The 16,621-nt window shown below is 42.0% G+C and overlaps 1 pseudogene; it reads left to right on the top strand.

Moving 5' to 3' along the window:
- Window positions 1-6,138: 6,138 nt before the first annotated feature.
- Window positions 6,139-15,454, top strand: LOC128566480 (nyctalopin-like; annotated as a pseudogene).
- The last annotated feature ends 1,167 nt before the right edge of the window (window positions 15,455-16,621 follow it).

Here is a 16,621-nt window from a genome sequence, read left to right as displayed (position 1 = left end):
TCCACTCAGATCAGGAACCAGGCAAGGTTGCCCATTGTCTCCATTGCTCTTTAACATTGTAATGGAAGTTTTAGCCATTGCAATTAGGGAAGAAAAGGCAATCAAGGGGATCCACATAGGGTCAGAAGAGATCAAACTTTCACTCTTCGCAGATGATATGATCGTATATCTGGAAAACACTAGGGATTCTACTACAAAACTCTTAGAAGTGATCAAGGAATATAGCAATGTCTCAGGCTACAAAATCAACACCAATAAATCTGTAGCCTTTATATATACCAAGAATAACCAAGCCGAACAAACAGTCAAGGACTTTATTCCTTTCACAGTAGTGCCAAAGAAGATGAAATATTTGGGAGTGTACCTAACAAAGGACGTGAAAGATCTCTACAAAGAGAACTATGAAACTCTAAGAAAAGAAATAGCCGAAGACGTTAACAGATGAAAAAACATACCATGCTCATGGCTGGGAAGAATCAACATTGTTAAAATGGACATACTGCCCAAAGCAATATATAACTTCAATGCAATTTCTATTAAAGCTCCATTGTCATACTTTAAAGATCTTGAAAAAACACTTCATTTTATATGGAATCAGAAAAAACTTCGAATAGCCAAAACATTACTGAGCAATAAAAACAAAGCAGGAGGAATCATGCTACCAGACCTGAGACTGTACTATAAATCCATAGTGATCAAAACAGCATGGTACTGGCACAAAAGCAGAGAAGTAGATGTCTGGAACAGAATAGAGAACCAAGAGATGGATCCAGCTACTTACCGTTATTTGATCTTTGATAAGCCAATTAAAAACATTCAGTGGGGAAATGATTCCCTATTTAACAAATGGTGCTGGGTAAACTGGCTGGCAACCTGTAGAAGATTGAAACTGGACCCACACTTTTCACCATTAACTAAGATAGACTCTCACTGGATTAAAGATTTAAACATAAGACATGAAACTATAAAAATACTTGAAGAAAGTGCAGGGAAAACTCTTGAAGGAATCGGCCTGGGTGAATATTTTATGAGGAGGACTCCCCAGGCAATTGAAGCAGTATCAAAAATACACTACTGGGACCTGATCAAACTAAAAAGCTTCTGCACAGCCAAGAACATAGTGAGTAAAGCAAGCAGACAGCCCTCAGAATGGGAGAAAATATTTGCAGGTTATACCTCTGAGAAAGGTCTAATAACCAGAATCCACAGAGAACTCAAACATATTAACAAGAAAAGAACACGTGACCCCATCTCAGGGTGGGCAAGGGACTTCAAGAGAAACTTCTCTAAAGAAGACCGACGCAAGATCTACAAACACATGAAGAAAAGCTCATCATCCTTAATCATCAGAGAAATGCAAATCAAAACTACTCTGAGATATCACCTAACCCCAGTAAGAGTAGCCCACATAACAAAATCCCCAAACCAGAAATGTTGGCATGGATGTGGAGGAAAGGGCACACTTCTACACTGCTGGTGGGAATGCCCACTAATACATTCCTTCTGGAAGGATGTTTGGAGAATACTTAGAGACCTAAAAATAGACCTGCCGTTCGATCCTATAATTCCTTTACTAGGTTTATACCCAGAAGACCAAAAGTCACAATATAACAAAGACATCTGTACCAGAATGTTTACTGCAGCCCTATTCATAATTGCTAAGTCATGGAAGAAGCCCAAGTGCCCATCGACCCATGAATGGACTAGCAAATTGTGGTACATGTATACCATGGAATATTATGCAGCCTTAAAGAAAGATGGAGACTTTACCTCTTTCATGTTTACATGGATGGAGCTGGAATACATTCTTCTTAGCAAAGTATCTCAGGAATGGATGAAAAAGTATCCAATGTACTCAGCCCTACTCTGAAGCTAAATTATAGCTTTCACATGAAGACTATAACCCAACTATAGCACAAGAGTATGGGGAAAGGGCCAAGGAAGGGGAAGGGAGGGTGGAGGTTTCGGTGGAGGGAGGGTAATGGGTGGGGCCACATCTATGGTGCATCTTAGAATTGGTACAGGCGATTGTACTAATGTACACAGCTATGATTTAACAATAAAAAAAAAAAGAAAAAGAAAAGAGTAGTTTAAGAGACCCTGTTGGGCTTTGAAGAAGCTCTTGACAAGTGGTCAAATAAATGGGGCAGACTCGCCAACCCAGGAATTGATTAACAAGCTGTAGTATATGTATACCATGGAATACTATTCAGCCATTAAAAAAAATGGAGACTTTACATCCTTCGTATTAACCTGGATGGACGTGGAAGCCATTATTCTTAGTAAAGCATCACAAGAATGGAGAAGCATGAATCCTATGTACTCAATTTTGATATGAGGACAATTAATGACAATTAAGGTTATGGAGGGGGAGGAAAAGCAGAAAGAGGGACAGAGGAAGGGGGGTGGGGCCTTGGGGTGTGTCACACTTTATGGGAGCAAGACATGATGGCAAGAGGGACTTTGCCTAACAATTGCAATCAGTGTAACCTGGCTTATTGTACCCTCAATGAATCCCCAACAATAAAAAATAAATAAATAAAAAATAAATGGGGCAGACTGCAAAACTGATGGCAAGGAGGGATGGAAAGAAAAGAAGGGAGGCAGCAGCCAGAGAAAAGAAAAGAGAGAGAGAGGAGGGAAGGAGGCAGGGGAAGAGCAAGAGCGAGGCAGAGAGAGAGACCTTGAAAAAGGTTTCCAAAGAAGGCGTCTCTATTTGATGTCTTTTCTGAGAAAAAACTGGTTTTGATTTTGCCTCTGGAGTTGATGTCTTTTTTTTTTCTGACTTTAGCACTAGTCCCTTTGGCAGTTTAGAGCTGGATTCCGTACATGGTTGCGGGAGTATCAACTGAAGGCACTATTTTAAGAGGCAGGCCGTCTGGGAATAACAGTTTTTGAAGTAAGATGCTTTCCCAGATACAGATTTTGTAGTGTGCATTTTTAGAGTAGCTGAAAGTAATAAATGGGTAGGTACATATTTTACACTAAATTTTCAAATTGCGCATTTTAATGAGTCACGTGATGGCTTACCATTTTTTGCACAACCTTAGCTGGAGATGTTTTTCCATTATCAATCTGAAAGACATTTAGGGATTTGTTCTAACTCTCTGAGATCATAGACCTTTTCAAGAATATAATAAAATTGACGCGCCTACCAGGAAAAATAAATGCACAGACATCCTGTGTACCAGGCATTATCACAGTGGTTCTCAAGGAGAAGAGAGAATATGCCCCCAGGAGACATTTGGCAAGGTCTGGAGATACTTTTCACTATCATAACCCATGACTGGGAGACATTACTGGCATCTAGTGAGGACACATCAGGGATCCTGCTGAACACAGTGCACAGGACCATCCCCAGAATGATCTGGCCCCAAATATCAAGAGTGCCAAGGTCAAGAAAATCTGTTTCAATGAAATGACAGGTGGTTTTCTATATCCCGAAGCCCATTCATAAATCTCACATTCAGAATCCCCAATTTAAAAGTTTTTTTGTTTTTTAACTTCAGTTGTTTTAGTTTTTCTTGTATAAATCACTGGTTATTGGGCTCCATGGAAGCAATAATGACTGGTCTGACTTCCATTTAGATGCCACACCCTTAGTGCCACACAAACCCATCATATCTTTATAATGTGACAGTAGAAGATATCATATAAAGACAAAATGATAGTAGTGTGATTTAACCTCACTTCCACACATCCGACTCTGGACATTGGTCTAGAACACTTTCTCAAGTTTAGAGGAGCTGTAAGCACTAGAGAAAGATGACTGGAGAGACATTAATGACCAACATGGGTACCACAGAGAGAACCCTTGCTGTGTACTAGGACACAGAAGTTTCTAAATAGATTACCTATATAGTCTCAAAAAAGGAAAAAGAAAGCTATGAAGAAGATACAGTTATTATTTTACAGAGAGATTAAGTAGTTCTCCGAAGAATTTAGCTCTTGTATTATCTTCAGATTTTCTCCTGGACTAAGACTGATAACCCTTCCCTGTGTAAGTCACTGTAATTACCTGCCAAACTATTCCTACTAAGTATTCTTTTGCCATCAAGGAGTGAGACCCACAGCAAAACAGATCTCAGAGACCTTATGCAGAGCTGAGGGGAATCCATTCTCAAGTAGACTGTGGATGTGCAGGCTTGCATTGTCTAAACGGTGTATTATAGAAGATGGACCATCCTTCAGTGTGGCAATAGAGACAGGAAGACCTACGAAAATAGATTATGAAAACTCTCTTCTTAAAGCGTTTTGTTAGTTTTGTTTTAGAGACAAGGTCTTACTCTGTTGCACAGGCTAGAGGACAGTGGTGCAAATATAGCTCACTGCAACCTCCAACTGCTGGACTTAAGTGATCCTTCTGTCTTGGCCTCCCTGATCTTTGGAATTACAGGTGTGAGCCATGCACTGAGTCTTCTTTATTTTAAAGTCTAAACTTTGAGCAATTCAAAGAGACAGAAATTCTCAGTATTATAAAATGGACTGGTAGAAAAACATTCCCCTTCTATGTACAAACCAGTAAGAGTGATATAAAAAGGTGGGAAATAACAGCAGAGAACTAGTAGACAACAAAAGCAGACTCTAAACGGGGCCAGGGAAGAGATATTTCCCTTAACTTCTGGCTGTGGAACTCATCAGTCCTTTATCAAGGAAAGAATATATCATTTGTTCCTTTAAAAAATGCTGTGGGGTGGCACCCTTGGCTCAGTGGGTGGGGTGCTGGCCCCATATACCAAGGTGGATTCAAACCCGGCCCGGGCCAAGCTGCAACAAAAAAATAGCTGGGTGTTGTGGGGGGTGCCTGTAGTCCCAGCTACTAGAGAGACTGAGGCAAGAGAATCGCCTAAGCCCAGGAATTGGAGGTTGCTGTGAGCTGTGTGATGCCACGGCACTCTACCAAGAGTGTTAAAGTGAGACTCTGTCTCTACAAAAAAAAAAAAAAAATGCTTTGAAAATCTCAAGAAATGCTTGACCAGCTGAAAAGCTATAATCACAGTTTTCGATATAGATGCAGTGGTAAAGGTTTAAAATAAGTAGTTGGAGAGTTGCAGCTCATGGTAAATTCCTCTTTATTGGCCATTTTCTTCCTTCCTTCATTCCTAAACTCCCCTTTCCCTTCACAAATCCTATCCTAAAACTACTTTAAAAAGACATTGCTCTGATATTTTACTGTGTTGTGTGCATTTTATACATAAGTAAAAAATAAATCTCTGGGGACAAATGATCTCTCAGGAGTCCCAGTCTTCATTTCAAGTAGTCTAAAAAAAATGTCGTCTTGCCAAAGGGATTTGGATATGTGTCTTTTTCAAGGATTCACTGGCTCAAACTTCAGTCTGCTCTTTAAAAATATAAAATGAGACCGGCACGATGGCTCATGCCAATAATCCTAGCTCTCTGGGAGACTGATGCAAAGGATCCCCTCAGGAGTTTGAGCCCAGCCTAAGCAAGAGCAAGACCCCATCTAAACTAACAATAGAAAAACTAGCCAGGTGTTGTGAAAGGTGCCTGTGGCCCCAGTTACTCAGGAGGCTGAGGCAGGAGGATCACTTGAACCCGGGAGTCTGAGGTTGTTGTAAGCTAGGCTGACATCATGACACCGTAACCCAGGCAACGACAAGAGTCTGTCTCACAAAACAACAAATAAACTAACGAACCATAAAATAGATATTTAAAATATATTATTTGACTATGTTCCAAAGAAATCTTCTTTACAAACAGCAATTTTTCATCTTTTTAGCATGAGTTCTATATCATGAAGAGAACTTGGAGCTAAAATCCTAAAATAAAAAGCCTACCTAACCACTGGTCTAGGAAACAGACATACAGTGCACTGCTTCACTGTCTTCGGAGAGGTTATTTTTTCCAAGAGGAGTCTGGAAATTGGCTCCAGCCATTATAATCAAATTTCACAGTGTTCATCAGCAAAAAGACCCCTACATGGAGGAGTCAAAGACCTGAGTTTAAATTCAGGGCTTAAATCTCAAACATATTATTACTCAGACATCACTTCTTTTATAACCTGTTTACACTTGGAAGTGTCTCTATGTAATCAAATTATTCATCGTCACACCTGATCACTTGCCTGAGATGACATGAATCAATTCCCTATTCTAACAAGAGGTAGAGCTTGAAAGGATGATAGTGCTCAGATTAGAATGTGATTTTTCCTGAATGTTAACTATTCCTTTCTTTATACCAGAAGCCACCTAGTGGCAGAAATGCATCAAAAAGGAGATTAGATCTTCAGAATTTTTCTTTTAGGTATAACAATTTACATCAGAGCCCAGCTTAATTTTGTCTGACCATTTTGTTAATAAAGACTACTTAACATGAGAAATTAACATAAACTAAACCATAGCATTTTGGTTTTTTCATTTTAAGAAAAAAGGTGATATTAGCATAATTAGAGATTCAAAAAAGTTGACATCGCTTTCTAAAGTTGAACAGGTATAGGTACATCTATTTAATGACCTTGAAGCAAATTCTTAATTAAAAATTAATCATCATAAATTTGTATCAGGCATGGCAAAATATGTAGAGACATACTTCATAAGTACTTTTTATTTTGATGTAATTTTCTGTCACAGGCAGGCAATTTATAAGCTTTTCATTATTAATAACATCAATAATGATGCTTATCCTTTACTCTATAAAAAAATAGGAAATAGGTTTTAGACACGGAACTCTGGGAAGCCCACCTGGATTTGTGTAAGAGAGAAAGAGAGCATTTGTCTTTGTCCAATGCCACTCATCTGATACCACCTATGCTTTCTAGGCCAGAGGTCCCAAAGGGACGTGGGATCTGGTTTAGAAACTCTGCCAGGGTGACAAGATGTGGCCTCTTTCTGTTCTAGACATTTCTGAGACACATAAACTAGGATTTGAAATCCTCTCATCTTAAAGAGCTCCCCCACACCTTGAGGAAAGAGAAAATTTCCTCTACTTCAAGGTTATTAAAATATCCTGTTCTCACTCTAGCAGATGTAAACAGTAGGACTATGCTCAGTAACATGCTGTCTATATTTTGTCAGGCCTCTCGGGACAAGATCCTGAGACATCATGGAGGTTGCTGGGATGGGACCTCCCACTGTCACTTCTTCCTCTGCTCTTCTCTCCCCTGGTAGAAAGTGTCAGCTGGTTTGGGGGGCTCTGTTCCCTGACTTTAGGATGGAATTACTTGTTCAGAATGAACTACTCTGTCTCTGCCTCCAGGTTGGAACAGACTGGTTGCAAACTGCAAACCGAATAACCCTAAAGGTCAGCCATTCATTATGAGAGAGGTAATCATTCAGAATCATCTGCCTATTGCTGGAGAGTGAATCACATTTTGCTAACCAGTCGCCACTGACAACTTTGCTCTCAAATCTACCAGGATAGAGTCTCACCTGACTTAGGTCTTGCTGTTTCTGTGCAATTATTGCCTTACACTGACAAAAAATTACATGGCATTAATATCTAAAATTAATCAATGATTACTCCAGCATAGTGACAGAATCCTGCTTCAGAATGCCATTGGATTTCTCATTCATATTAATTTGCAGTTTGTAGAGAAATGGCTTCACAACTGAGCTCCACACATCTGATTCAAATATTGATCAACTGAGCTGTAAATCTGTGTGCATGAAGGAAATTGCTTTCAACCATCTGTGTTTGATTTTATGGTCTTTTTAGCATTTTCAAAAGTCATCTTATTTCAGTAATAACATATACTTCTTCTTAGTAGTTTGGCTATTATGCGAATATTTGCCAATTTGCTGATTAGCATAAATTTGTCTTTGTCTACCATGAATGACATAAATTTTCCAATGATTTCTTTATCTAAAGATATTATAAAGTTGATATCCATATTATCATTATCAACCATGATTTACTGATATATGTTAAGGACCTGGGACTGACTTAAGAATACAATTTTCCTTAAAATAGGAAAATGATGCATATTGATCAGAAATTAATAAGATACTTAATTTGAATTGTTTTTCTTGATTATGTTAATTAACTTCCACTATGTTTAAGATACTAACACACCTGTCATGTTTTTAATATCACAGAAAAATGTAACACACAGCCCACATAGCAGTAAGATCCACCACTGCTAACTGGTTGTTTTGGTACTTTCAAAATGTAAAACTTGCTTTTTTATACAGGAACAATTATTTTCACCATTAACAAATACTTATTAAACATAAAGCATTACACTAATCGCTGCTTTGGAGTATATAGACGAATAACACGTTCTTCGACCTCCCGCTGTCTCCCAATTAACAAGGAAAATAGGTGAGGCATGTGTGCAACAACCAGGATGCAAATTGCACTTTTTATTTATTTTCTTACAAATAAACATGCGATCGTATAAACCAGAGAGTGACAGAGAAAGCAAGCAAAGTTACTGTAGAGATAAGCTTCTTTTGGATCTTGTTATATTTGGATATTCCTTCACTGGCAAGCCCACTCCTTTCACATTACAGCAGAATGCAGACGTTAGTTTGTACCCGAGTCCTGTGGAGGATTTGTTAAAATATAGATTTGCTGGGGCTCACCCAGCCTCAGAGTTTCAGACTCACTGGGTAGGTGGGGTGAGGCCTGAGAATTAATATTTCTAACAAGTTTCCAGGTGATCTTAAGTTCCCTGCCCAGGGACACCCACTTTAAAACCCATTAGAGACTCTCAAAATTGCTCAGTAGTGACAAGTTACACAGAGTGTATTTCCTTATCTTTTTAAAACTTTTTCTTCCCTTCTTCTCTTCCTCCTTCTCTCCTCCCTTGCTCCCTCCGTACCTTCCCCCTTTCTTTCTTTACTTCTTTCTTCCTTCATCCCTCCCTTCTTCTTTCCTTCTGCTCTCCCTTCCTCCTTCCTTTCTTCTGTCCTTCTTTCCTCTCTTTTTTTCTTGCCCTTCTCTTCCTCTTTCTTTTCTTTGTGACATAAGGGAACTTTCTCTTCCTCATTCTTAAAACTCTCAATGGCTCTGTGCCTACAATTAAATCCTAATATCAGGGAGGTGCTTGTAGCTCAGTGGGTAGGGCTCTGGCCACATACACCCAGGCTGGCGGGCTCAAACCCACCTGGGCCAGCTCAACAACAATGGCAACTGCAAAAAAAAAAAAAAAAATAGCCAGGTGTTGTGGGGGGCATCTGTAGTCCCAGCTACTTGGGAGGCTGAGGCAAGAGAATCGCTTAAGCCCATGAGTTGGAGGTTGCTGTGAGCTGTGACGCCATGGCACTCTACCCAGGGTAACAGCTTGAAACTCTGTCTCAAAAAATAAATAAATAAATATAAGATAAATGTATTGATTAGATAAAGTGGTTGAGTTTATACTCTTTCATTTGATTCACTTGTGGACATAAGAACTCCCCTCCATGTACACACCAGGTGAGCTTCATCAGGTGTCCAAAGGCAGCAGGGTTTAGAACACTATTGAAGGCTGGTTCTCACAGAGCCAAAGCTCACTGGGAGCTATGGATGGCTGGAGAGAGGCTGGCACAAGGCATGACCCTGAGTTACTGTGACCTGTGTTCCTCTCTCCACATTGTGGATCTTTTCTTATTTTTAAGCAATTTCAACATTGTATGCCATTTTTCACTCTCACTATCCATAATTAATACTCCTTTGTGTTTCCCTAATTGGAATGGAGAACACCACAAATAAGTATGAAGCACCTTCCAGCAATATTGGTTTTAACTAAAGTATGCATTGTCACATTATTTCTCAGAAAAGACACTAATGCTAAGTGTGTCAAGCACCGCAGCAGAGTGTGAGAGTGTGTTTTATACTTTTGTGTTGGTAGGATATCAATAGTCCTAGTTACAAATAATGTTTGCAACTATTTTTCTGATTGTTGAATGGGGAAAACTTGGTGTGGAAAATGGTAAAACCTGTCTTTCAATAAATTATATAACTTTTATTGCCCAAATTCCCCCAACTATGCATACCAATGGAGGATGGCTAGAGGATTTCCCACTAAGTTAATGAGTTTAACATTTCTTACTGTGAGCAGAGCAACTTCCTCTAAAGTAAACTTGCACATAATCAATTACTGAGCTAGTTCCTATGTAAAAGGATGACCAACCCTATCAAAATCTTAAACCTAGCAACACTGAAAATTGTTTTTCATTTTTAAAATGGTTTATAGGCTTTAGAGTCATGGTGTTTCACTGCACCAAGTCATAGACTTATGCTCTCAAAAGGAGCTCTACTTTGATGTTCTATCAAAAGGAGAAGCCTCTTCCTCCACGTCTCCAGCTGGCTCCTGCTTTACTTCTTCTAGTGAGAGGGAATTTATGGTCATTCCAGTATTGGGAAGCTCTAAATGATAGAAAATCCTTCCTTTCTGAAGATTTCACAATAATGCTCATTTTTCTGCCATGAGTCATGTCTCTCCGAGTGCAAAACCCATGTTGTTTCATTATATCGCACTGCCTCCCAGTGAATACCTACCGTATGCCTAAATGTTTACAAGGTTATTGTTGGTCACAGTAAAATTAATGAGATACAGTGCCTCTCTTAAGATATTCATAATCTTCTGGGCACAGTGGTTCACAGCTGTATTCCAAGAACTCTGGGAGGCCAACGTGTGTGGATTACCTGAGCTCAGGAGTTCCAGACCAGCCTGTGCAAGAGCAAGACCCCATCTCTTAAAAAAAAAAAATAGCCAGGGATTGTGGTGGGTGCCTATAGTCCCAGCTACATGGGAGGCTGAGTTAAGAGGATATCTTATGCACAGGAGTTTGAGGTTGCTGTCAGCTATGACATCACAGCACAAGAGCAACAGAATGAGACTGTGCCTCAAAAAAAGAAGAAAAAAAAGATGTTCTCCTAGATGAAATAATACATGTGCATAATATTTCTAATTCAAGTGTGAAATAAAACCTAAGTTTTATGAAGCTTTTTTCAGATGAAGTAAAAAGAATGTTACCCAGGTGCAATGAAGCTTCATTTAGGAGAAATTAGTAGCTGGCAATACAGATGTAAAGGGGACAGACCAGGAACATTCCAGGTAGAAGGAAGGGCATGTGCTATGCTTAAAAATCTGGGTTAAAACTCCCTGGAGTAGGGCAGAAGATAAACAGAGCAGCAGTGAGAGCTATACTTCTCAGATGGGTTTGGGCTAAGTTACGGAGCACCTGGCATCTAGAGACAGCAGTATGGATTTGATTCACTACACTAGCAGAGTTAAACAGTCCACCCGTTAGAGACAATATGACTTTTCAACTCTCTCTACTTGAGTTTCCCACATACACCACAATATATCTTGATGTGTATGTGTGTCATTTTACCTTGGTCAGTTAATTTGTGCAAAAGCAAACATTTACTGGGACCCAAAGTGCACCAGGCACAGTGCTGAGGGCCTTGGCCTTGATGCTTAAGGAAATGGACATTTGCTTTCCAAGCCAACAGGTGAGTAAACAAATAAATTCATTGCACCATGTGTTCTATCTACTCCTCTCATTAAAAACAACACATAGATGAAAAATATTCTCCCAAAGTCTGTTGTCTAGGTTTTGTTCATGTTCTTAAGATTAAAAAAGAAATTAACATCAAATTTCAGAAGTTTGTAGTATAACTGAAAAGGTTAAATGCATATAAACAATTTCTTCACTCATTGGATCACATTATTTGATAACTTGTCTCAAATAGGATTTCTTTTCTTTACATATATATGTTATATATATAATTGTTCTTTTCTTTACATATATACACATGCACACATATTTTATATATATATATATACATATATATAATTGTTCTGAGAGATGTTCTTTCTATTGTGTATCTTAGATCTAAAGCAGATTGGAACAACACTTAAGTTATCAATCCATGCAGGTTTCCCTTCTTCCAGGTCTAGTCTGCATTTGGGCTTCCCACAAGTGCAGTCCTCTGGTTTTCCTCCCCTGTGTCTGGTTTTCCTTCCTGGCTATGATCTCTGCCCAGCACTGGTCGTCACTCTCCCAGACTCTACTGCATTTTATAGACACTCAGCCCTTGTCCTCATGCCTCTCAGGAATGATTTCAGAAGTTCTCCTCCCACTTTGGTTCCCTGGTACCAGGCATCCTTCACGTTGCCCTTAGCTTCCTTAATTTACCCTGTTTTTCTGTCCGAGTAAACTCAGAGATGCAGCCCTCGACAAACACAAGGCCTCCCATCTCTCATACTTAGATATCTGAATTATTATTATAATAATTAATGTCTTTCATAAATAAGAATGGGGAATTAAAGTCCATTCACTGTGATGTAAATTGTTCTAGGATGAGGAAAGAGCTACAAGAATCTTTTCTCTTATTTAGTTAGTTGTTGTTTTTTTTTAATTTTTTTATAATAAAAATCTTTTAATGAATGATTCAAAACCTTTGCAACACTGCAAGTAAGGCCAACAGACACCAGGGGGCGGGAGAGACTTCTTTTTCCCTCTGGAAAAAAGACCAGCACCGGCATTCCCATTGCTCCTACCTCTTTCTTCTACCAATGACATCTGTAATTGTTTTTTCATAGTTTATGTATCTTTCTCTTGTGATTCTTGATTTTCTCCCCTGCACTGTGAAGAAATCTAATTGGTCATGCATTTGCTGAGAATAAAACATCTAGGCCAACAGAAGAGTATTTGTTTTGGTTTTTGAGACAGAGTCTTACTCTGTTTCCCAGCCTAGCTCACAGCGACCTCAAACTCCTGGGCTCAAGCCATCCTCCTGCCTCAGCCTCCTCAGTAGCTGGGACTACAGGCACCCACCACAATGCCCAGCTTGTTTTTTTCTATTTTTTAGAGACCTGGTCTTGAACTTCTGAGCTCAAGGGATCTGCTGGCCTCAGCCTCCCAGAGTGCTGGGATCAGACATGAGCCATCACACCAGGCTTGAAGAATATTTGTTACACATGTTCCCAAGGCAGGGGCTGACACCTGCTGCACTGCAGCACCCTGGTACTTCAGAATATTAGAACATGTTTAATAGGCTCTTTAGGATCCATAGCATTCAACATTTTTAAACCACATATACTTAACGATTAAAAACATTGAATGTGCATCTATCTACATGCTGTCTTTTTCACTGTTCCCCAAGCCTGGGCTTAGGACCCTCTGGTTTCCACAGGATAGCAGGCCATGATATTCTGCTTTGCTGCAGGTGTCAAGCATACTGGGTGGGCTTTTAAAGTCTTTATCTGGTCCTCCATTCAAATTCTCAGAACAAAATTAATTTATGAGAAACTTTCCTTCTTGTGATGATGGAAAAAAGTTTCCAGAGAGCAACGTGGTGAATGGAACTTAACTGCATACTGTCCATAATTAATTCTTTTGGCTTAATTTTAGTGACTGTTAAGGAAAATAAAAAAGATTGACAGGCTTTTCTTTCATCCCCAACCTCCTGCTTCTTAATTCTCCCCTCTTGAGGATTAATTAACTCAATGGGGGTTTGGGGGAACTGAATTTTCCTGGTGAGAGGGACTATTGCAGCACCAATAGAAATATAACTTGAGCCACCATGTTTATAATTTCTAAGTAGCCGTGTTAAAATTAATCATTCCAACATGTACTCATTATAAAAATCGTCACCTAGGCCAGAGTGCAGTGGTGCGATCATAGCTCACTTTAATCTCAAACTCCGGAGCTCAACAGATCCTCCCACCTCAGCCTCCAAAGTAGCTGAGACTATAGGCACACGCCACCACACTTGCTTAATTTTTGTCTTCATTCTTATTTTTTGGTGTGTGTTCTATACTTACAGCACATCTCAATTAGGGCTGGCCACATTTCAAATGCTTACTAGCCCGTTTTGCAGGTAGCCACTGTATTGGGCCTAGAAGTCACGGTGACAGCCTCGGAGATCCCCCTGCGTATTCAACCAACAAACCATCTAGGCCGCATTCTTAGGAACACAGGACAAACAGTGGATGGAGTTCAGAATGGGTCCAGAGGCAGAGCTTACGGCTGGGTTTTGCTGATGAGGACAAGTGGAAAGCCCCGTGTTAGGCCCGGGAGGTGGGAAGAGGCCATCTGCAGGATGCAGGACAACTTGGTGGAGAGGAGGATTTGATCCAGGGCGACGGTGACCTTTGGCTGACTGTTGCTCCTTTTTTGTCTTCTCTCTTCCTTCCCGTCTTGACTTCCAACCCCTACCTCCCAGCGGTGGTCCTCGGCCTGCCCACCACCCAGGCCACGGGCGCCTGCAGCAGTGCCGACAGCGGCTGCTGGGTGCGCTGTGACCGCGCGGGCCTCCCGCAGGTGCTAGGTGAGTTCCCGTGCAAGGCGGTGTCCATCGACCTGGACCGGAATGGCCTGCGCTTCCTGGGCGAGCGGGCCTTCGGTAAGCTGCCCTTGCTATACCTGTCGTTGCGCCACAACAATCTATGCTTCATCACTCCCGGCGCCTTCCACGGCCTGCCGCGCCTGGCTGAGTTGCGCCTGGAGCACAACGTGGACCTGCGCCACCTGCACGCTCGCACCTTGGTGGCGCTCTGCCGCCTGGACGTGGCCGCCTGCCGCCTACTCAGCGTGCTAGAGCGCCTGCTGGCCGAGCTTCCAGCCCTGCGCAAGCCCTCCGCCTCCAACAATCTGCTCCGCAGTGTGTGGGGCGCGCAGTGTGGCCTCATCAACCTGACGCGCGCGCACCTGGAGCGCAGCTGCCTGGAGGGTGTGGCCTCCAGATCGCTGCAGGGCCTGCGGCGCCTGCGCTCGCTCAGCCTGCAGGCCAACCGCGTCCGCGCTGTAAACCTGGCGCCTTCGGCGACTGCAGCGTCCTGGGGCTCCTTCTACTCAAGGACAACCTGCTGGCTGAGCTGCCTGCCGGCACCTTCCGAGGCCTGCGCCACCTGCACACTCTCAACCTGGGTGGCAAGACACTGGGCCGCGTGGCGAGTGCCTGTACGCAGACCTGGCCGAGCTCGAGCTGCTCTACCTGGACCTCAATAGTATCGCCTTCGTGGAGGAGGGTGCCTTCCAGAACCTCTCAGGCCTCCTCGCTCTACACTTCAACAGCAACCCCCTCTCTGTGCTCGCCTGGGCTGCCTTCCGGCCTGGCTTCTTCTTGGGCCGCCTCTTCCTCTTCTGCAACCCATGGTGCTATGACTGCCGCCTGGAGTGGCTGCAGGACTGGATGGAGGGCTCCGGGGCGTGTCACAGACATGCCAAGCGCCTGCCGGGGCTCCATGGCAGGCCTGGACCTCAGCCACATGGCTTTTGGATGCTCCTCCAATGGCCTCTGTGTGGACTGCAAGGAGCTAACATTCACTGTGTCCAGTCTAGGCCCATCCTCAGAACCAGAGGCTACCACCATGAACAGGTTCAGCAGCCTGCTTTCCAAGCTGCTGGCTCCAAGGGTCCCTGTGGAGGAGGCGGCCAACACCCCTGGGGAGCTGGCCAATGCCTTCCTGCCCCATGGCCTGCCTCCCAGTGGGGTGGGAGGCTCAGGCTGCAAGTCCATGATTCTCCTGGCCTCTTGTTTTCTGCTCCATGTGGACTGACCCTGCTGCCACACTGGGGTGGCCCAAACTGTCTTGGACAGAGGGGAAAAGTTTTGTCAACTGCTCTTGGAGGTGTCCCTGATAAGGGGAGAGGTGCACAGGATGGGGGCTGTGGTGGAAACACCAGTGGAGGATGCAAGAACAGTTTGCCTCCAGAGATGGTGGCAGGTGAACACTGGGAAATGTCACTTGTGCTCTTGTCACACGGGCATCCTGCTCAAACTGTTCTCTACACCACCTACAAGGATGGCTCATTTGTCAACATTCTGAAAACCTGTAATCTTCTTAATGTCCTTAGTTCCTGTCTGTATTTGGTTTTCAAAAGCCACATGGATTCAGGATGCACCAACCAAGCTGTCATTTCTTCATGGCGGCAGTCCTGTGTCTCTGTTATTTCTAACATTTTTTTGTAAGTGGAATCCTCTTCAGTAGCTACCTCACACTGCCTTGGGGGGCTGCTCTGGACTGGTTTTTCATGTTTCCAGGATTTTTCTGCTGATTCTTCCTCATGAATGATTTCTTTTATCTGTTTCCTTGCCCTAATTATCCTTTCACTTCCTCTTGCTCTTTAAGTTGCTGTGCCTCTGGACTAGGGTTTTGATGAGTCCTTTTGGTATAAGGACCTTCCTGGATAAGGGATAAGGATGAGAAGTTGAAGAGCAAAAATGGAAAGAAGAAAAAGAGAGAGAGAAAGGAGAGGAGAGTGGGTAAAAGAGAATATTGGCAAAAAGAAGAGAGGCACAGAAAGAGGGAGACAGAGCAATGTATGTGTACAGTAGGGTACTTTGACCCAACCTCTGTGGGTGCTGGGTTGAGTGGTTCTCTTAAGGTCAACAGCTCTTTGCTATCCTGTTTGGACACAGTACCCCACCCCCACCAAGTAGAGATGAAAGACAAAAATGCTATAAAGCAAACCAAAACAAGCAAACAGAAAACTTTATGGGATAAAATTGGGGGGAAAAACAAATAATAAGGGTAGAAACACTAGCAAAAATAAAGTTTCAATGTTGAAAAAGGCAACAATGGGAAATTATATTTAAACCAGAAAAATTAAGAAAGAAAAGAGAGAAAAAAGGAAAAGAAAAATCTATAGGGAAAATGTTGAAATCAAAAAACAAAACAAAACAAACAAAAACAACAATAACAACAAAAAACAAAAACAAAGCA

This window comes from Nycticebus coucang, chromosome 15 (genome assembly GCF_027406575.1).
Source record: "Nycticebus coucang isolate mNycCou1 chromosome 15, mNycCou1.pri, whole genome shotgun sequence".
Classification (NCBI taxonomy): domain Eukaryota; kingdom Metazoa; phylum Chordata; class Mammalia; order Primates; family Lorisidae; genus Nycticebus; species Nycticebus coucang.
The sequence above is the reverse complement of the archived record's forward strand: the minus strand, read 5'-3'. Positions and strand labels throughout refer to the sequence as shown.